This window comes from Eurosta solidaginis, chromosome 5 (assembly GCF_040869045.1).
Source record: "Eurosta solidaginis isolate ZX-2024a chromosome 5, ASM4086904v1, whole genome shotgun sequence".
NCBI classification, from domain to species: domain Eukaryota; kingdom Metazoa; phylum Arthropoda; class Insecta; order Diptera; family Tephritidae; genus Eurosta; species Eurosta solidaginis.
In genome coordinates, this window is record NC_090323.1 from 119487687 (window position 1) to 119510355 (window position 22669).

Sequence of the window (22669 nt, forward strand, 5' to 3'; positions counted from 1 at the left end):
GAAATGAACCTGCGACATCCATGCAGATCCTTTCAAATGGCGCACCTGAAAAATATTGCTTCCCAATAGAATCTCTGCTTAGTTTGTTCGAGCGTCTTCGTGATTCCAAGATGACCTCAACTTGGACCTACATAACGGTCGGAGAATGTTAGGAATCCTCTTCCTTGGAACAGCTATGAGTTTTCTCTTACACTGACCATCCTAACTCTCCCATATTCCATGCATATAATCGGATATCAATTGTATGCTGTGCAGAAACGCTCTTTCAATGTTTGAAAAGCCACTTATTGCTCCGTCTGCCATTCAAAAGCTTTATTTTTCCTTGTGAGCTCGTGGAGGCAATGGAATTCGCTGGCAAAGTTTGGGACAAACCTACGGTAATATGGTCAGAGGAGAAGGAAACTTCTTAGTTCATGCAGGTTCTGTGGTCTTAGCCAATTCATTACAGATTCTATCTTTTCGTTCGCTGTGCAGATGCCCTCCATCGTTACTTTATGGCGCAAATAACGTACTTCCTTTTTAAACAGTGAACACTTAGTTTCAGACCAGCACCAGCTATTCTTTGGAAAACTTGCTCCAGTTCTTAAGATACGATGATGGCGTCTAGGTACACCAAACATGTTTTCCAATGTAGTCCTTTCATTACCTGATCCATAAGTCTTTCAAAAGTAGCTGGTGCATTACGTAGTCCAAGGGCATTACTGCAAACTGGCTGTTATCTCCTTCTCTTCCTTCTTCACCTCCACTTGCCAGTAGCCCTCTTTTAAGTCCAGTGTGGAGAACCATTTTGTACCAGTTAGCGAGTCCAGATTGTCGTCAATTCTTAGCGGTGTGTAGCTATCCTTTTTCGTGACGTCGTTTAACGTCCGATAGTCCACGCAAAACCTCATTTTTCCGGTGAGCTCCATGGACTAGCTGATGGTTCGATTACGCCACTGTCGCTCATTTCTTGTATGATTTGATTCGCAACTTCCCGCGTTGATGTCATTTGAAAGATCAATATTGATAGTTGAAATGTTTTCCTGTAGCTGTTCACAATTAATAACTATTTCAGCCACTTGGCATCTTCCCAAAATACCTCCTTTGGTCTGTAAGATTGTAAGGTCGACTACATAATATAAAAGTTTTATATATATATATATATAACTCAAATGTTAAAATCTAAATATATCGAAATATTACAAGCAAAGATATATTACTGAACATTACTATTTAATTTCAGAATATAATAATAAGAAATATGAGCAGAAATAATATCTTATACTGGTGGAATGCATCAGATTCCGCTCAGCATGATTTCGGAATGCACTGGATTCCAATCCTGCTGTTGGAATGCAAGAAGACTCCAATCAGCATGTCGTGGGAATCCGGCAGAGCTCCGAGTAGTGTAATGAGATACGCCATTACAATGCATAAAAAGTAACAGGACTTGCATTGTTGGAATTCACCGGATTCCAATCAACTGGATGCCTGACCCATAAAATCATACTGCCGGAATGCATACGATTCCGGTCAGTGAGTCATGAGAAAGCATGTTTCTAACGTTGTTGGAATGCACAAGATTCCAATCTACACAGTACTGTCTTGTTTCCTCTTAATGATACAGGTTGAAGAACCCATGTATCCAATCCATCCTTACACGATATCGTGCCCGTTTTTAAGCCATTGCATAGATTTTATCGCGGGCTTGGCGACTAAATCAAAAAAAACCGTAACGGATATTTGTCAAAAAAGATCCGAAAAGGCTCGAAAAGGTTCGTAAAGGTTCGGTGTTAGCAACAGGCCAAATACATAAAATTGGATGTCTATCATAAACAGCGGTGGGCACCACTACATTTACACGGCTACCAAATTGAGAATGTGTTAGTAAACACGAACGCGTAGCGAGCACGAAAGCAAAACCAATTATTTATTTAGTTTGATTTCAATGGTTGAAGCGTTAACACGTGTCACGCGCACTCTTTGGTACTCTGTTTTAAGCGCGCGTGCAACAGTTCCTCACCGTACGACCATCGAAATCAAACTAAAAGAGCTGTCGTTGATTTTCACGAAGTATCCATTGTGCTATCGCTTATCGTATACATATATGGTCGCTTACAAGCCAACCTAATAAAACCGCACTGCGTTTTTTAGCGCACGCAAACAACCGGCCTTTTTTGCCTTAACCCAAATAAGCATGCGTAGCGACAATGTAAAGCATGTGTGCAAACGTCAAATTTAAATGTCACGCAGAACAAAAATTGGAAATCGAGTTAGGTTTTCACGCAGCAAATTCAATTTGAGTTGCTCTCATACGAATTGTATGTGCAAGGTTAAAGTTAAAGTTAAAGTTGAATTTAAAGTTAAAGTGAATGTTAAAGTTAAAGCGAAAGTTTAAGTTAAAGTTAAAAATAAAGTTAAAGTTAAAATGAAAGTTAAAGTTAAAGTTAAAGTTAAACTTAAAGTCAAAGTTAAAGTTAAAGTTAAAGATAAAGTTGAAGTTAAAGTTAAAGTTAAAAATAAAGTTAAAGTGAAAGTTAAAGTCAAAGTTAAAGTTAAGGTTAAAGTTAAAGTTAAAGTGAATGTTAAAGTTAAAGCGAAAGTTAAATTTAAAGTTAAAAATAAAGTTAAAGTTAAAGTTAAAATGAAAGTTAAAGTTAAAGTTTTTTTTTTTTTTTTTTTTTTTTGTGTTTCGTGGAAGGAGGAAATGCTTTATGCACTGACCGGGATATTTAAGCCTCACTGCGAGACTCTCCGAGTGTAGGACTCCCTTCTTCCATGAAGGCCTACCCACTAAAACCTAACCTCCCACGGCCCGCGCAAATCCCCGTACCTGGGACCGCGTTTAGCATTACTTCGGGTGCGGGTGCGCGCTACGTGAGCTCTATGGCTCCTCTCACGCTAATGGGCTAGGCATCCGTCTTCTCGTTTACTGGTAAGTATATGTCTCACATATGTGCTGACCGTATCCCATTTGTCTCTTCGACAGGTCATGTTATTAATGACACTGCCCGGGGATAGGTCGCCAAGTACCTCTTCTACCCTCCTTCGCTGATGGGAGAAGTGCCTGCATTCGAAGAAGGTGTGGCGTACATCGTCTATTTCCCCACAGTACAGGCAGCTCGGGCTATCAACTTTACCCATTCTGTGTAGGTATTTGCGGAAGTAACCATGTCCCGTTAGAAACTGGGTCAGGTAAAAGTCTACCTCTCCGTGCGGTCGCTTCAACCATGGATTCAGTTCAGGGATTAGTTCCCTAGTCCACTTTCCTACGATGCTGTTGTTCCACTGATCTTGCCAACATCGGATCGATTCTTCACGCGCCTGCATGGCAACAGCAGCTCTACTTGCTTGCGATCCGTTGTCATATATTGTTTTTCTTTCCTCAACGAGAAGATATATCGGTATGGTTCCCGCAACGACCAGGACAGCTTCAGCTGATACCGTGCGGTAAGCCGAAGATATTCGCAGCGCCCCTCTGCGTTGGACCGAGGTGAGGGCGACTCGGTTCTTCCGGTATTTCATTGCGTCCGCCCAGATTTCTGCACCATATAAGAGTATAGAATCCGAGGCTGATGCAAGCAACTTCCTTGTGCATGGCTTTGGGCCACCTGTGTTTGCCATTAATCTACTCAACTGCGCTATTATGCGCGCAGCTCTTTCGCAGGCCCCTCGTATGTGATCCGAGAAGTTGAGTTTGCTGTCTAACCTCACTCCCAGATATTTCGTTGAAGCGAGTGTTTCTATTGGCTGGTCCCCAACCATCATGTTCCTGGTAGTGGGAATACGTCTCTTTGTGAGGATGACGATCTCCGTTTTGGCTGTTGCTAACTGGAGACCGTGCTCAGCCATCCACCTATTTACATTACGCATGACCTGGTTTAATTTTAGCTGTGCCAGCTCGCAGCTTGGTGCTGTTATCACAGCTGCCACGTCGTCTGCAAATGCAACGAGGAAGGTGCTTTCTGGCATGTCTAATCGAAGAAGACTGTCGTAAGTTATATTCCAGAGATCGGGACCTAGTACCGAACCCTGGGCTGCTCCACCTGTTATTTTTACCTTTTTTTGCCCGTGAGTGCTTTCATATATTAAGTACCTCTCTCTTAGGTAGTCCCTTAAAATTTCTAACAAATATTGCGGTACTTTGAAAGTGCTTTCTAGTGCCTCAAGCATGTCCTCCCACCTAGCTGAGTTAAAAGCGTTTTTGACGTCCAGCGTGACCAGCAACACTATAGGTCTTGCTCTGTGGCACGCTGTCTCGGCTTTCTTGACTGCGTCTACAACTTCTGCTATGGCATCGATTGTGGAGTGCCCCCTCCGGAAACCATGCTGTCTGGGCGACAGTCCTCCGGCGTCCTGTAACGCTCTGGTGAGGCGTTGCTTAAGGAGACTCTCCATCAATTTCCCTGCTGTGTCCAACATACATAGGGGACGGTAGGATGATGGAGAGTTGGGATCTCCTTTCCCTTTTGGAATGAGAACTAGTCGTGCTGTCTTCCATATGGTGGGGAAAATTCTTTCTTCGAGACATTCGTTGTACATGTGCAACATAAGTTCTGGGCAGTCGTTTGCAGCTAGTCTAATTGCCTCCGCGGGTATTCCGTCGGGCCCAGATGCTTTCCTAGGTTTCATAGTTCGCACGGCAGTTTTAAGCTCTTCTTCTTGGAATGGTTCCACGTTGCGATCTTCATGGGTAACGTACCCGCCCTCCCTAGGCAGTTGGGTGGGAAACAGGCCATCCACGAGTTGCTAGCCTTCGCATCCTGTGGCATATTTTCCGCAGCTCCGCGATTTCGCTATTCCACCAGTATACCTGCTTTTTACCCCTCCACACTCCCCTCCGTGGCATAGAGAGGTTGCAAGCGTGGCGAAGACAGCTCATTGTCTTTTCAACCGTCTCTTCCGTCGGACTGGAGTTGTTGATTATCCGTCGGGCATCCCCCAGTACTGATGCGGAGAACGTGGCAGAGTCGACCTTGGATGCGTCCCATGCTTTTGTTCTGCGTGGCCCGTTCGGAATCTGCCTCTGACCGGGATCGTTTAGGTGGAAAGTGATGTAGTTGTGATCGCTGCCAGTCAGATCCTCTATGACTCTCCATCCATCAGCGGTCAGCAGCAGGCTTTCTGACACTAGTGTTACATCGGGGATCGAGTATCCAAAGCCTGGCCGTCGGTATGTAGGGGTCGTACCAGTGTTAAGCACGTTCAAACCGAGCCTGGCTGCCATCTCAAGGACTAACCTTCCACGGGTGTTAGTCTGCGGCATTCCCCATTCGACGGCTCTTGCGTTAAAGTCTCCCGCCACAACCAGGTTACTAGTTAAGTCCCTCAGGTCGTCTTCAATAAGTTCAAGCTTGTCCCTGAACGTTTGAATGGGATCATTCGGTGACAAGTAGCAGCTTACTATTGTGGTATTATTCGTAGTTAGGTGGACGTAGCCTTGTCCGGCAACACGGTTCACAATATTGGCGTTTGCATCTGTCATCCAGATTGCGGCGGTGCCGGTGTTGTCTATATGCCAATCATTTCGGGCTCTATAGGGTTCGCTGATGATAACGCTGTTAGCTTTATGGTCTAAGACCAACTGTTGTAGTAGCTCATCAGCAAGTCTGCTCCGGTTTAGGTTGCCTTGGATAAAACTAATCACTATTGAATTGAGACTTTGGCCTTTGCAATAGCGAGTGCCGCTCTGAAAATGCTGCATGCTCCAGATCCAGGGACATGATCGAGCTTCTGTGTATTACACAGGTAACATTTTGGAGCTGCGGTACAGGCCGAAGCTTTGTGGCCGCTTTGCCCACACTTCCAGCAGGCGGTACTCCTGTCTGGACCCTTGCATTCTGCCTTCCGGTGTCCGTAGGCGAGACACCTAAAGCAGCGTTGTACTTCTGCTCGCTGTCTGATTCGGCACTGTATCCATCCGATAGGAATTTTACCTTTTTTGAGTAGGGCGTTGCCAATATTCTCGTCCACTTCGACGACCGCCATTTTCTGGTTTTTCGTACTGACCGTACCACCGTACCTGTGTCATTAGGGCGGAGCTGGCCGCGTAAAGTTAAAGTTAAGGTTAAAGTTAAAGTTAAACTTAAAGTCAAAGTTAAAGTTAAAGTTAAAGTTAAGGTTATAGTTAAAGTTAAATTTAAAGTTAAAGTTACAGTTAAAGTTAAAGTTAAAGTGAATGTTAAAGTTAAAGTTAAAAATAAAGTTAAAGTTAAACTTAAAGTTAAAGTGAATGTTAAAGTTAAAGTGAAAGTTAAATATTAACTTCTCATTTATTCAATAAAAGTAAAAAATTTGTTTTCTTATCGGTCACCACGCTTAAAAAGGTTAACTTGAATTAATATCAAAGATAAAACTTGAATTAATATCAAAGAAAACAAAATGTTGCATAAATATTATAATTGCATAAGTTGATAATATGCAATAGCTTTACCGCGGCGGTCCCCGAGTGCCACACGTCCTTTTTTACGGAAGAAATAATTCCGGCATATTAAATTATTACAAATTAAATACATTCAAGACTGATACAGCTATACAAGTCATTCTAGTGCGCGCACCAGATAAGAAGAGGGGTAATTTTTTCAAAGTTTCGATGAAAAAGGGGTAAATAAAAAGGAACGTAGTGTCTGGATACTCTAGTCGGAACCGCAAAAAACAATCAGCTGAGAAGGTCCGCGGAATCAATTTCTCCAATAATGAGCTTATGGATGAACAAACCCCCAGTAATATTCTCTGATTTTTCAGAGTGGGTAAGCTAATAAGAAGAAGTCTACTTCTGTATGAAGGAAGATGGAGACTTGAGTCCCAATTAATGCCAAGCAATGCGAATATCAAAAATTGCTTTTGAACTGACTCAAGACACTTTATATGCTTTTGAGAAACTGGGCATCAAACGCATGAGCAGTACTCGAGTATTGGACGAACCAGCGAAGTGTAAAGAACCTTAGACCATCTTTTAACAAATCAAAGTACACCCAACGATTTATTGGCAATAGATGAAATATGCATGTTAAAGTTCAGTTTCGGATCAAAAAGGACACCTAGATCATTTGTAATAGATATACGCTCCAAAGGCGTACCATCTGTTACATAAGGTTTCAATACTGGCTTCACTCGGTTAAATGTCATATCCTTACATTTAGAGCAATTTAAAGCTAGTGATTTTTGTTGTGCACCAACATTGGAACGAGTCCAAGTCGTCGGCCTGAAGTAAATCCAAGGAACTCAAATCGGTAGGACAGTAAGTGTAACAAAGTTTTACACAACCGCATACACTATAGTATGGGAATATAATATTATCTGTGGCAAGTCATTTATGAATAGGGTAAAGAGCAAAGGGCCTAGATGACTTCCCTGGGGTACACCGGATAAAACTTCGAACGATTCCGATAGATTGCACTTGAACAAGACTTTTTGGGTCCGGTTAGAAAGATAGCTTTTCAGCCACATTAATAGGTGAAACGGAAAGCCCAATAATCAAGCTTATGAATAAGTAACTCATGGTTGACGGTATCGAATGCTTTGCTGAAGTCCGCGTAGGTGACATCCGTTTGCTTGTTCGCTAAAAATCCTTCCATAACTATAGAGTTGAATACAAGCAAATTTGTAGTGGTTGACCTTTGACGAATGAAACCGTGTTGGCATGGAGATAAAAGGGAAGAACACTGATATTGAAATTGGCTGGTAACAATCAGTTCTAAGACTTTAGGAATAGCTGAAAGTTTAGTAATACCCCAGTAGTTCTCAACTTTTGACCTACTACCTTTTTTATGCAGGGGTATAATGAAAAGGATGTTTCAAAAGTGGCGGGAATGACGAAGATCCCAGAGATAGCTCAAATAATTTTGAAATAGGCTCATACATGTTTTCAGCGCAGTACTTAAGCACACAACTAGGAACACCATCTGGTGCCGGAGAAAAGGTGGGCTTCAAAGATGGAAGACTCTGAATATTATTATCACTATCAGGATTATTCATAATGGAATTCGAGCTATCTAAGCGATACGGGTATTCACCGGAATGAAAACCGCTGGAGGAATAGGTGAACTTAAAGAACTCTGAAAATAGTTCTGCAACATCGTCATCAGTGCAAGCTTTTTTACATCCAAAGCTAAATAAAGAAGGATACCCAGAAGTTTTCCCCTTTGAATTTTCGAAACTGTAAAACTTTTTTGGATTTTTAAAAAATTGCAACTACTTATGTAATCTTTATAACAAAGATTAAGACGGTTAAAGTTGGAAGGAGATATTTAGAGAGGTCTGCAGATGTTTCAGATTTCTTGAATCTCTTATAAAGCCTAGATTTAATGTTATTAAGTCTGATAAATTGCCTTGAAAACCAAGGGGGCTTATTCGAACACAGGTATAGCGAGAAGGAATGCAGGTATCAAAGAAGCTATCAAGCGTACTGTAAAATATAGAGATTGCCGAATCGACATCAGTGCAGACATAGAGATCTGACCAATAATGGGAAGCTAACAGATCATTGAGCATAATGAAATTCGCTTTGTAGAAGCATCTAGATCTGGGACGAGACTGTACTTGAATCCTACGGGGTAGGCTGATATCAAGTGATATCTCAAGCGTAGGGTGCAGAGGGTCTTCCGGAAGGGATAAAGATGGAACTTGAGTAAGGACAGTACCCACCAACCCCTTTTTATTTCTACTATTTGGAACATTGTTAATCTGTAAAAGAGATGAGTCTAACAGGCAATTGAGAAACATGTTGAATAGTGGGAGTTTAAAAGTTTGAATCACTTATATTAACCCAACCAACTGTTGGTAAGTTAAAGTCACCAACAACAAGAAGTCAATCGTTATTTCCTAACTGCGAATACAAATCGCAGATGGCCGAGCTATGACTAGCATAAACATCATATCCGAACGAGGTGGTATGTACGAACAACAAACAATTACACTATAGGTACCGAATGAAAGCCTAACTGCTATGAATGCGATATGAGAGATATTGTCCAGCGAAATCTACTCAGATGATAGGTTAGAATCATTGTAATTGAATTGTAATTATCAGGCTTTAGCCAGGTCTCCGTAAAAGCTACAACTTGTGCAGACAAGTTGAAAGAATTAAGGAAGAATGGAACAAGTTTTGATCGTAAACCACAAACATTTTGGTAATTAATGATGAGAAGACAGGACAGATCAGCAAGTACATTTGTGTTGTTATTACTGTGTTCATCATAGCGTTTTTTGCATTTAATAAAACAGGTTCACCCCTCGACTTTCTTGTGAACAAGTGAACCACAGTATGCTTAGGCCAAAAAGAGGGATCAAGTACCTTATCGATATATGCATCTGAAAGAGATATTTTAAATGAGATGTCTCATATTTAAAGTTAAATTTATACACATTGATGTTACTAGTGGGTGCACAAAGTTTAGAGCAAACATAATAAGCAATATCATTTTCGGTTAGCGAGGCGTGTAATCGGGACACACGGCAGTCACCTGCAAAGAAGTAGCGGATAGCGCACCAGAGATCTGGGAAGGTGCGGCCGTTGAAGGACAGTTGACAGAAAACGCATTGCTTGCTTTGCGTTGGTTATCGAACCCGTCAATGAAGTATGATTATTTGCAGGTACACTTGTATCGCTAGCAACAACCGCAGTATCGGTAACTGTTATTGTTGGAGGTAAAGATACAGGCGGAGGTGTAGGAAGAATAGGGGAGGCCAGCGAAATCAACATTGGTGACGTAGAATAAACAGCCGCAAAGGTAACACTATTAGTTGGTACATCATTAACTTTGCCAGAGATCGTCTCGGTAGAGTCTCGACAGAGCGTTGTGGAGATTCCTGAGCTACATTGTTCATAACGTCTTTGTCAGGCCTGTTCGTATCGGTCAACGCGGTTAAAGGGACAGTCTTAGGAGGACAGCTTTGCCCCTGATTCGAAGCCAAGTTGGAATCATTGTTGGGCATATATTTCTTACGTTTTGGGGATTCAGATATCACTTTCAATTTTTTAAAGTGAGCTTCCATCGTTTTGCATTTTTCGTTAAGGTCACGAAACCCAATAAAAATGTTGCTGACCTCTTTCTGAGTTTGCCTCATAAAAGCACGCATGTCATTTTCTACGGAACGACACTCATGACATGTCCAGTTCATAACAATTTTGCTGGATATTAGGTCAACAACCCGACCACCTATGTGAGAGAAACCGGCACAGATAACATGAGCCATATTATCACAGAGCCAACAACAAACGTAAGTATCATCACGGGAAATTTTCTTTTGATTGGTGCTCTTCTTGATATATAAACGGTTAAAAATGAATGAAAAGTGTTGAGACGTTGATGAGTGAATTTCGAATGTATCTTTATTCAAATATTTCAGCTTATTAACATACCTACATACAACTCGACACAAAATATGTACCTACACATCTGTTGAGCTGCGACTTCTATGGGAAATGCATACCTTACAAATTTGCTGGAATTCAAATTTGTATGGTTGTGTGTTGTACACACCTGTTTTAATGGCTATGTCAGCATTAATTATCAAATGCATATTTATGTGTTGATGAACATTTATACTATTTTTGTAGCAGGGTAGCATATTAGACTGATTTAAATATTTGGGATTAAATTGTTGGCTGTTTACACTACAGATACAGCAATCCAACATAATTGCAAAGTTAAACAAACCCAAAAGAAAAATAGGCAAAAAAAACTATAAATAGAGGATAAATCGATCGCTCTTATAGCTGTAGCTGTAATGGATAAATTAATAATTTCTCGGAGTAAGATACTTCTTATCAGACGTCTTGGGAACAACTGTTCAAAATATATGAGCACTGGATGTAAATCGCAAGACAGCGAATAGTTGGCAGCGAACACAACAGAAAGCAAAAAGGGCACACAATGACTTGCTAATAGCAGATACCAACAAAAAGGTATGCAGTTATCACACATTTTTGTGAAAATCTATGATCACACAAACTGAACGTTTAGTTCGCACAAAAAGCCACTATGTATATTGCACTGTGTAAAGATGCGTAATTAAACTTGTAAACTCTTTTATATTATATTAATGAATATTTATAAAAGATAAAACTTGATTACAAAGGAAAAAAATAACAATTCGCGGAGCGATCAAAAACACGTCCGCGCACGACAAGGTTACAAGATCAGAAAAAATTCCAGTTGATCGCTGCTGAGGTTTTCTCCTCATGGAACTTGGGGGTGGGGAGGGAGGGATGGCCTGAAGATTCAATGTGGCCATATAAATCGTTCCCGAGATGGTCGGGTCAGCACCTTAATGGTGCTGTGTTACCGGAGCGTATCGGATCTGTATCCGACTAAGGACCATCACATCGATAACACTCCCCAAAGCCTTCGGGGAGTAACCTAATCGCTACAACAACAACAACCTCCTGAATCCATTACCTCTAGTAGTCGTGCTTGAAGTTTGGATTTATTGCCGGTCGTATTCAATCCACGGTTCTCCAACTCCTTTTTAAGTTGCTGGATCTTCAATTCACTCAAATTGGCCATGTCTTTGCTGTCCTGAGCTACTCTTGAATTTATGCAACAATTCCTCTTCTAACACCAGTCGTAACGAATTTCGGAAATTCCTGATTATTTTGCACCTTTTGCTATCGTTCGAATCGCTGAACTGTCGAATAAATAACTCAAATGTTGTAGCAGTACTTCACAATTACAATACTCGCGTAATTCACTAAAAGCGTGTTAGAATCATACTGATTGATTATTCCTCAGCTTGCGCTGCTTTTATACTCTCTGTAGCATCGTTCGCATATTTCTCCAAGGGTTTAGATCAATACAACTTTTTTTTTAAACCTAGATCAGAAAGTGAAATATATCACTTTGAAAATCATTTTAGAGCCCAAGGTAATTATTCTCCTCTGATCAGAATTCCATTACCCTAATTCTTTTGTCAATTTTAGTACATTTATGAGAAAATAGTTGAAAAGAAATGAAGGGAATTCAATGTAGATATTGCTGATACGTCTATGTCCTGTTGTCGAAATTTATAATGATGGACTTACCTTAATTGTTTTGACTACTCCTATACTGGTAGTCGAATTTTAGTAGTCGACATATTGAATAACTCAGCTAATCGACTGACCGAATACCAAAAGCCCTAATTGGAAAGAATTTCAGGTACACGTTTGCATATTAGAAAAAATTTTTCTAATAATAAACTCGTACCGCGCAGACATAAAGTTTACCATCTTCAAAATCATGTTTGGAATTTTAAAATAATTTTTGGGTGTATTACATCGTATTGGTTTAATTTATGACTTACACCGAAAGTGATCGAGTTGGATATCCAAAGGATCGTATTTATGTCAGTATGAAGAACCCCAAAGCGGAAAACAAATATTTGCTCCCGCTCAAGAGTTAATCGTGAAAATCCGTTTCATTGGGAGACCGCATAAACTGTAAATTAACTATACTAGAAGGTAAAACTTTACATTAGGTTTTTACCGGAATGTGTTTAAAATTTTCCCTAAATATTCATTAAATTAAATATGTTCATACATATAGCAGTAGTTCATTTCCCGCTCAGACGAAAACAAAAAGTAAATTTTTAATTTCGCTTTCGGACTTTTGATACCGGGGTGCCTAAGAGGCAACAATAAACCAAAGATTCAGTTCAGATGTTGGCAAAATCAAATTGAGAACACGTCTCTCTACACAATAAACGAGGACGCTCCCACACGAATCGTAGGAAGTTGGCATAGCTCGCCAGACATTTCCATCGTAGAACTTATAAACTGTGTCAGCTGGCAGCCGATAAATCCGCGTCGGCTCGTTTCAATCCCGCTGGAAGAACTCCGGAAACCCGGTCACATTTTCCATCGGAGGCCGCAACTTTAGCGAGAGAACATGATATTGTGAGAAAGCAAGAACCTGACGACCTTCACATTAGGGACATAAACCTTCGCATCAGACAGCTTGTAGACACACAAGCGGGAGAAATGGTAGGAACATCCAAAGATCTACAACCTCCCTGTCCGTGTAGGTAAACTTTGGTCAACCGTAAAGTCCCTCTCGAACCCGACTAAGCACAATGACGAAATATCAATCACTCTCGCCGATAAAGTATAGACAATATTGTAACCAATTTTGGGAAATTCCGCTTAATTGAAACCTTCTGCTAACGTTCGATCGCTGAACCGTCGAATAAATAACTCCAATATTCTGTATTGTAAAATGAACTTTATTAGCCTACTTTGGGAGTAGTACAATTATACTTCACTTCGCAACTAATAGCGTGTTTAAATCAAACTGATTAGTCATTCCTCAGCTTGCGCTGCTTTTATACTCCCTGTGGCCTCGTCAGCATATTTCTGCAAAGGTCTAGACGTTTCACCTTCTAAAATCTCCTGCTTGGTTACCAGCGATATACATGTATATTTGTAGTTTATGAGTTTCTCATAGTCATATGCGTGTGTATGTGTGAGTAACTACTTCGGCTGATGACTACATGTGTGCGTGTGTGAGATATCTTTTCGTCGCCTTCTACATAAGAGTGGCTGCTTTATTATTGTTGTGCATTTATTTACTAGCAGCTTAGTGATGCTAATATTCGTCACAATATGTTATGCACTTCACGGTGGACAAGCATAAAGACAGCGCGCCCCCTTTTACCATCACCGCCAAAGAGGTTGAAAGAGCCTTCGAACTTGCTAAACCATCCAATGAAGTAGGTCCGGATAGGATTTCTGATGCTTAAAAACCTTGGCCATGAGGGATTAAAATATCTGGCGCTCGTATTCAGCCGGTCTCTGTCCACTTTCGTTTATCGATGACAGTTAGTGAGTGGTAGCACCTATTGGATGGAACGGAGCACTGCTACCACAAAAAAAAAAAAAAACAGGACCGTTTCCTGGATTCGAATGAACAAACACAATGAACGTAGAGTGAACCATCGGCTGTACCTCCAAACAATATCTTGCAAACGAATTGAGATAGAATAAATGTTTCATATTTATTCATTTGCTCTATTCAAGGCGGAACTGCTCCAGGAAAAATAACAGTTGCGAAGATAACGTCGCCCACTTTCTATAGGGGTATTATCACTGTCTAGAATCTATCAAAAGCGTAGAAAGTTTTCTGTTTTACTACCAAAAGTTTTCTTCACGCAACAACAAAATACATTTGTGAAAGTTTCTCTACATTTTCTATACTTAATACCATGTACATATGTATGTATATTTGAATAGACATTTTATAAATGTGACAAGAATTTTGAAACTGATTATAACATTGCAAAAACAACGATATTCTGTGCGCGAGAGTTTTGTAAACTTTTTGAATGTGTAAAATACAAAATTTTCAAATTAACTTTTGGTACTTAATACATGATATTTCTTGTATGATTGGGTCGTTCTCTGAGTGTTTTATAATTGGTCTAGAAAACGTGGAATATTTTCTACGTTTACTACGCTTCCTACACTGAGAGAACTGCCCTTATATAAAAATACGTATTGGAGGCACATACAACAACAAATACGAAAATAGTAGTGGAAATGATTCAAGGTTCGATTCGAGCTCAAGGCCAGAACAATAACTTTTTTCTAATGATAATTATTGTTATTTTTTAATTTTTCTAAATTTGAAAAATTGTATTTTGTTTTTGGAATAGTAAGTAGAAAATTTTTCAGACAACCTACCATAGCTGCGCAGATAGATCCATTTCGAAGGGTGCTAAGCCTTCATCATCAGTACGCTTTAGGCATGCTGCGCTAACCATTTAGCTATACAGCGGTGTTTTGTTTGACTGGCAAATTTGCTACTTTTATTCCTTTTTACCAACTACATTTATTCAGTGTTGCGCCATCTGGTGCAAATCACTGATAATGCTGGATTTTTTTTCATTGTCAATTACTTTGTTTGACATTCCCAAGTGCTCATGGTTTATTAACAATTGTTTTTGTTTTTATCGGCCTATTGATAAATGATTCAAGGTTCGATTCGAGCTCAAGGCCAGAACAATAACTTTTTTCTAATGATAATTATTGTTATTTTTTAATTTTTCTAAATTTGAAAAATTGTATTTTGTTTTTGGAATAGTAAGTAGAAAATTTTTCAGCCAACCTGCCATAGCTGCGCAGATAGATCCATTTCGAAGGGTGCTAAGCCTTCGTCATCAGTACGCTTTAGGCATGCTGCGCTAACCATTTAGCTATACAGCGGTGGTTTGTTTGACTGGCAAATTTGCTACTTATATTCCTTTTTACCAACTATATTTATTCAGTGTTGCGCCATCTGGTGCAAATCACTGATAATGCTGGATTTTTGTTCATTGTCAATTATATTGTTTGACATTCCGAAGTGCTTATGGTTTATTAACAATTGTTTTTGTTTTTATCTGCCTATTGATAAATGATTCAAGGTTCGATTCGAGCTCAAGGCCAGAACAATAATTTTTTTCTAATGATAATTATTGTAATTTTTTAATTTTTTTAAATTTGAAAAATTGTATTTTGTTTTTGGAATAGTCAGTAGAAAATTTTTCAGACAACCTGCCATAGCTGCGTAGATAGATCCATTTCGAAGGGTGCTAAGCCTTCATCATCAGTACGTTTTAGGCATGCTGCGCTAACCATTTAGCTATACAGCGGTGGTTTGTTTGACTGGCAAATTTGCTACTTTTATTCCTTTTTACCAACTATATTTATTCAGTGTTGCGCCATCTGGTGCAAATCACTGATAATGCTGGATTTTTGTTCATTGTCAATTACTTTGTTTGACATTTCCAAGTGCTCATGGTTTATTAACAATTGTTTTTGTTTTTATCGTTATTCAGTATTGCGCCATCTGGTGCAAATCACTGATAATGCTGAATTTTTGTTCATTGTCAATTACTTTGTTTGACATTTCCAAGTGCTCATGGTTTATTAACAATTGTTTTTGTTTTTATCGGCCTATTGATAAATGATTCAAGGTTCGATTCGAGCTCAAGGCCAGAACAATAACTTTTTTCTAATGATAATTATTGTTATTTTTTAATTTTTCTAAATTTGAAAAATTGTATTTTGTTTTTGGAATAGTAAGTAGAAAATTTTTCAGACAACCTGCCATAGCTGCGCCGATAGATCCATTTCGAAGGGTGCTAAGCCTTCATCATCAGTACGCTTTAGACATGCTGGGCTAACCATTTAGCTATACAGCGGTAGTTTGTTTGACTGGCAAATTTGCTACTTTTATTCCTTTTTACCAACTATATTTATTGAGTGTTGCGCCATCTGGTGCAAATCACTGATAATGCTGGATTTTTGTTCATTGTCAATTACTTTGTTTAACATTCCCAAGTGCTCATGGTTTATTAACAATTGTTTTTGTTTTTATCGGCCTATTGATAAATGATTCAAGATTCGATTCGAGCTCAAGGCCAGAACAATAATTTTTTTCTAATGATAATTATTGTTATTTTTTAATTTTTTTAAATTTGAAAAATTGTATTTTGTTTTTGGAATAGTAAGTAGAAAATTTTTCAGACAACCTGCCATAGCTGCGTAGATAGATCCATTTCGAAGGGTGCTAAGCCTTCATCATCAGTACGCTTTAGGCATGCTGCGCTAACCATTTAGCTATACAGCGGTGGTTTGTTTGACTGGCAAGATTGCTACTTCTATTCCTTTTTACCAACTATATTTATTCAGTGTTGCGCCATCTGGTGCAAATCACTGATAATGCTGGATTTTTGTTCATTGTCAATTACTTTGCTTGACAAGTGCTCATGGTTTATTAACAATTGTTTTTGTTTTTATCGGCCTATTGATTTTCTACTTACTATTCCAAAAACAAAATACAATTTTTCAAATTTAGAAAAAATAAAAAATTACCATAATTATCATTAGAAAAAAATTATTGTTCTGGCCTTGAGCTCGAATCGAACCTTGAATCATTGATCAATAGGCCGATAAAAACAAAAACAGTAGTGGAAATTTTTACCAAATCTCGATAATTATATTATTTTTGTATATTTTCGATGACTTTTGTAACTTAATCAATTTAACCCTGATTAAATTAATAGAGGTTTGTTCTGCATTGATGACAGAGCTTTGACACTCCCAAATTTAAAAATCAACCCATCCAGCTTTTACGAAGTAAGAACGGGGAATATTTCAATCTCCTTCAGCGCAAAGTGTAGTAGAAAAGTACTTTTAGTAGTTTATTAGTAGTGATAATCAGCCCAATTCTAAACAAACATTCCTCGCGAGTTTTTTCCCTTCTCCCATTCCTCGTATTCTAAATAAAAAATCCTTGTGAGTTTTTTCACTTCTCCCTTTCCTCTTAATCTGAACAATGTTCGAAAAAGGGAAAACCGGTTAATGGGGGAAAAGCAGGTATTATGAATGTGATTGAAAGGGAGATTTCTCTGCCTTTTTTAAGAGTTTTTTCAAATGTTAAATTAAAGGGAACGCATCAAAATAGTTTAAGTTTACTGTTTCTTATACAAAAAACAACAACTTGTACAAATTTGTGCTAAACTACATTAACATTCTACCACAAAACTCTTTTTTACAGTCCAAAAGTATATAAATAAGCAACGGAAGAGTTCTTAACAAATTTGATGCAGTCATCCAGAAATTGCGCAAGGAAATTTTAAGAAGGCTTCAATCGGATTTGGCATATGACGAAAGAGGAATTCAACTCGGCTTGGCCGCCAGAATATTGTTTTGCTGAATGGAAGCAGGCAACTCCAGCGGATTTGTGTTATCACGCAGTCTTCTTCTTATGCTTCTCTGTTGGTATTGCTATGGCACCAATTCGTTACTTATTTCAGTCAATACCATATGAAATGCAATACGAGTACTGTGCTTTGTTTATATATTATTTCTCAATTTTAAACAAATTCGCAACAATAACTAAACTTTTGAATTTGTTAAACAAAAATAGAAATGCGCAACAAAATTTCAATTGGCAAATCAGCTGACTTCGCAAATTCGGAATTCCTATTTTGCAATTATTGTTCTCCCTAGGAGAAAAGATTTGGAGGAATTTTTCCGTGGGACTGAAAAAAGCCGCGAGAACCAAATTCCGAGGGAATATTTGGAATTGGGCTGAATAAATTTGTAAATGCCAACAGGTTTAGGAGGAAATAATTCATTTTCTACAAAGTATTTCGTGAATTGATAAAGGGCTATGTTGGTTTGGTAATTCTTTCAGAATTTGTTTGAAGAATGCCGTACGTCAGAATTTTATTCAAAAACACTATCTGGTGGAAAGCCACAAAAAACAACCTACCTCAAAAAATTTGAGGGGGTATGCAGGCTATCAATGCTTAGCATTACAGGAGCCCTGAAAACAACCCCGACGGCTGCACTGTATGCCATTCTGCACCTTCCACCTGTAGACCTCGTAGCAAAGAACATAGCGTTGACAACTGCATCCAGGCTCGGTGCTTGAGCGCCGATCATACGGCCATAGCCGTATAGCGTCATCAATCACAAGACGAACAGACTCGCTGATTCCCTATCTGCGCTTCGAGAGAGATCTTAAGGCCACAATAGAGGTGGACGGTTGGCGCAAGGGTGCGCAAATGGCGGACGAGGCGACACATGTGTACACAGATGGTTCCAAAGTAGTGGAAGGAGTAGGCTCTGCGGTATACTGTGCTGATCCGGAAATAAACAGATCCCCCTGCTGTATCACTCCTAATAGCTGGAGCCTTAGCCTGGCAAGCGCAGAGCACGAACACAGAACGTGCTCGATCGTTTCCTCCTCCAGCCCGCACTTCCTACATCTGCTATCACTGACCAAACCTAATTTAAAGGCATGTGACGCCAGAAGGCAGTGTCCAGTCAGAATACCCGTCATGAGTCTACAGTCCTCTCTTTTTAATGATAGAAGCAACTTTGGTAGTCTAATAGCGTTCTCTTTTCTGAAATCAATGCTTGCCTAAATAAATGGTAAAACTTTAATACAGGTGATTCTATCGCTAAATAGTGGCTAGTTTTATCGTGCACAAAAAGAACACAAATGGCTACCCCGTGTATCAGCTGATTCTCTAAAGCGCGCTGTTAAGAAATAGTAATAAAAACCAAATTTTCACAATTGTTGTAAAAAAATTACGGAGATGGAAAATTTTATGCATTTTATAGAAATGGACACACAAAATGTTAGCCCATCATTCAAAACTTTACAGCGTAAGTATGAATAATAAATTTAAACTACAATTTCAAAGTTCCACTGGATTTTCCTATTTGCAGTGTGGTCAGAAGGTGAAACACGTCTCCTCCTCGATAGGTGCGCCCAATACTTACCTGATATTGACCCACTTAAAACACTCAAGGACAAAAAGGATATGTGGGTAAAGATTTCAACAGAAATTGAAGGGAAAATCCCGAAACAGTGCGAGGATCGCTATAAAAGACAGAAAATAGATTTCGAGAGCGAGGTCGATGAAATTTGTAAAATTGATGACTCCCTTGCACCCGAAATCTAAATGAGCAGCCATAAAGCTGTTGTTAAATACAAGGGGGTTGTTACATGTGAAAAAAGTAAAATCAATCCAAGACACATTGAAGGAAATTGCACAAAATAAAGAGGAATCACGGGAAAGACGTCATCGGGAAAAAATGGAGACGGCGGATAAAATGCGAAGTTTACTAGAAAAAATACTGGAAAATAAGTCAATAGAATAAGTCACAGCACAGAGTTCCTAACCACATCACATTTTAAAAGACTGAATTCACTTTTTATTTTGTTTAACAAAAGAATGCATTTACTTAATTTTTCTATTTATTTATTGAAATAAAATCAAATGATTATTTACATATGTATGTTGTTGCACCAGTACTTCGGTCTGCTTCATCGGAAGCCGGACGGATATTAGTCTGTAAAAATAAAATTTACAGATCGAGGTTGCGATACAGTAACTCTCGGCCCTCTTGGTAGGCTGCGTTCTTTTGGCTATAGGTAGTTTATCAGATACTGTTTACTGACGATTTCATTACCTCACCCATTATATGGCGTTCAGGAGTTATTAGAAGACATCCAGTCCCAGTTTGAGTGTGTTATTATGGCAGGCTTGCAGCTTCTTCCATTGGGCGTCATGTAATGCAGGTGACCATATTGGCGACGTGTAGCACAGTACCGACTGGCCAATTGTCTTACATGTAGTCAGTAACGCTTCTTTGCCTTTCTCTACAGAGGCCACACCAAAGATTTCGGTAACTACCCTACGTCATCCCTTGTTTAAACCTTCTGGGCGTAAATTTAGCCCGCCTACCACTGAGATAATTTGCGGTCCGGCTTTTTAGACTTGCTGGGAAACCATGTACTAAATTCGGCGGTATTGCAACGGAGCCTTCCCGATACCGGGCCACCTCGGGAAGTATTGATGGCCTTACCACAGTAAGGGGCGCTGCTGTGGTGGACGGTTCTTGCCCCGTATATAATACTGGTCCGCTGAGCCCTCATTGGGTTTTTACAGCGATTGTAAGCCCTATTCTATACTATGGAGTTCTTGTTTGGTTGAAAGCCACACAAAAAACAACCTACCTCAAAAAATTAGAGGGGGTATGCAGACTATCAATGCTTAGCATCACGGGAGCCCTTAAAATAACCTCGACGGCTGCACTGTATGCCATTCTGCACATACCACATATAGATCTGGTAGCAAAGAACATAGCTTTAACAACGGCAACCAGGCTCGGTGCCTCAGGGCTAGAGGTTTACGCCGATCACTTTATCGGCGGCGGCAGCGTAGGCTTTATTATATACTGGCGGCGGCGGCGTGGTCGGCGCGCCGGCATATGCCGGTGCTCTTACTTTAAAAAAGCTTAATTTTGCTATTTAAAACAATAATATTTGGGAAAGGTTTTGTTTGTATGTATTTAAGGAAATCAACGTTTTGGCCATTTCGGAAAGATCCGAGGTTTTTGCCTCAAAATCTCGCAGATCGTTCAAAAATTTTCAGGAGCAGCTCCTTGCGGAGGGATTGTCGATTCGAACCTATCCCCGGAATTGGTACTGGTGCGTCTGTTGTAAAGAAATAGAGATACATAAAATGGCCACACTTTTGTCTGTATATCTCGTGCAAAGCGTAGTTTTATCTGGGGTTAACTCCTAATAATCGTCGCGAACACAATTTCTTTAAATTATTTGTGGCTCCTTGGCGGTCATGCACAAATGCGGCTTACAGTTGCTATTAAAAACAGTACCCGAAACTTGCGGAGGAGGAACGCATACTCCCCAGGGAAACGCGAGTCACTCTAGCTCAACTTCGTTCTGGATACTGTAACAGGTTAAACTCTTACATATCCAGAATCAACCCCGACATACAAAATGTACGCCCCGCTTGCAATGTGTCCCCACATGACACCAACCATCTCTTTAATTGTAATGTGGAACCAACGCCTCTAACACCCCTTTCATAATGGTCCACCCCTGTTGAAACAGCAAGTTTCCTTCGACTCCCGTTAGAGGTTATTGATGACAATTTGTGATCGGTCGCACCTATTAGGTGGGGCAAAGCATTGCTACAACAACAACAACAACAACGCTCTTGGCACAGGGCGCCTCCAGTTTTTTCGGCTGTTTTTAAGAGCTACAATTCCCGATGTGACTATTCGGCCAAAGATGCCGCCCTCGTCTAAGTGGATGTCATTGCGGAATGGGTGAAAGTCGTATAATCCTCGGCGCATCTCCATAATTAAAATTTTACAAGGACCCTGGATAAAATTTTTAAAATGTAGACCAAAGTTTGCAGACGTTTGTGTTGACAACATTGATTTCAATAATCTTCAAAACGATATTTGATAATGAAAGTCGACCGATTTTAAGTTGAAAGATGTTAACTGTTGTTTTCCGGCCTTATGATATAAGAGCTCATTATGGATGACCGCGTAGCTTCAGACTAGTTCAACTGTCCATTACATTAGGGTAGTAGCACACACGGTCATTAGTTGGACTGTCTTGGGAAAGATTTTGCTTCACCACTTTGAGTGTTCTTGCGACGGACAAATCCTCACCTGGTAAATATATGTGGCTACGTATTCACATTTGTAAAAAGAGCCGTAACGTGTAGGTGATATTTAAACTTGGTTGATAGGCTATAATCAATGTGATTCACTCCAAGGGACTAGTTTGGGATAGTGCCGCCAACGTTAGGAAATGTCAAACCGGGAGGCTTTGGTGTTGAAGGATGAAGTGTGAAAATCAAAATTAACATTTCAGACGCTATTGTATACTTTCGCAAATAAAAAACAGATGTGTGAATGTAATCCCAAGTGATTTTTCAAACCCTTCTCATACGTACATACATATATCATCAACTTAAGTATGAGGCCACCGTGGTGTGATGGTAGCGTGCTCCGCCTATCACTCCGTATGCCCTGGGTTCAACTCCCGGGCAAAGCAACATCAAAATTTTAGAAATAAGATTTTTCAATTAGAAGAAAATTTTTCTAAGCGGGGTCGCCCCTCGGCAGTGTCTGGCAAGCGCTCCGATTGTATTTCTGCCATGAAAAGCTCTCAGTGAAAACTCATCTGCCTTGCAGATGCCGTTCGGAGTCGGCATAAAACATGTAGGTCCCGTCCGGCCAATTTGTAGGGAAAAATCAAGAGGAGCACGACGCAAATTGGAAGAGAAGCTCGGCCTTAGATCTCTTCGGAGGTTATCGCGCCTTACATTTATTTTTTTTATTTTTATTTAAGTATGAGGTAAGAATTATTTCAAAGGGGTGTTTATG

At 39.7% G+C, this 22669-nt stretch overlaps 1 protein-coding gene across 3 annotated transcripts in view; it reads left to right on the top strand.

Moving 5' to 3' along the window:
• The window catches only part of nxf2 (nuclear RNA export factor 2), a 527629-nt gene that overhangs the window by 292157 nt on the left and 212803 nt on the right, over nucleotides 1–22669 (top strand). The gene's annotated exons all lie outside the window — the stretch shown is intronic.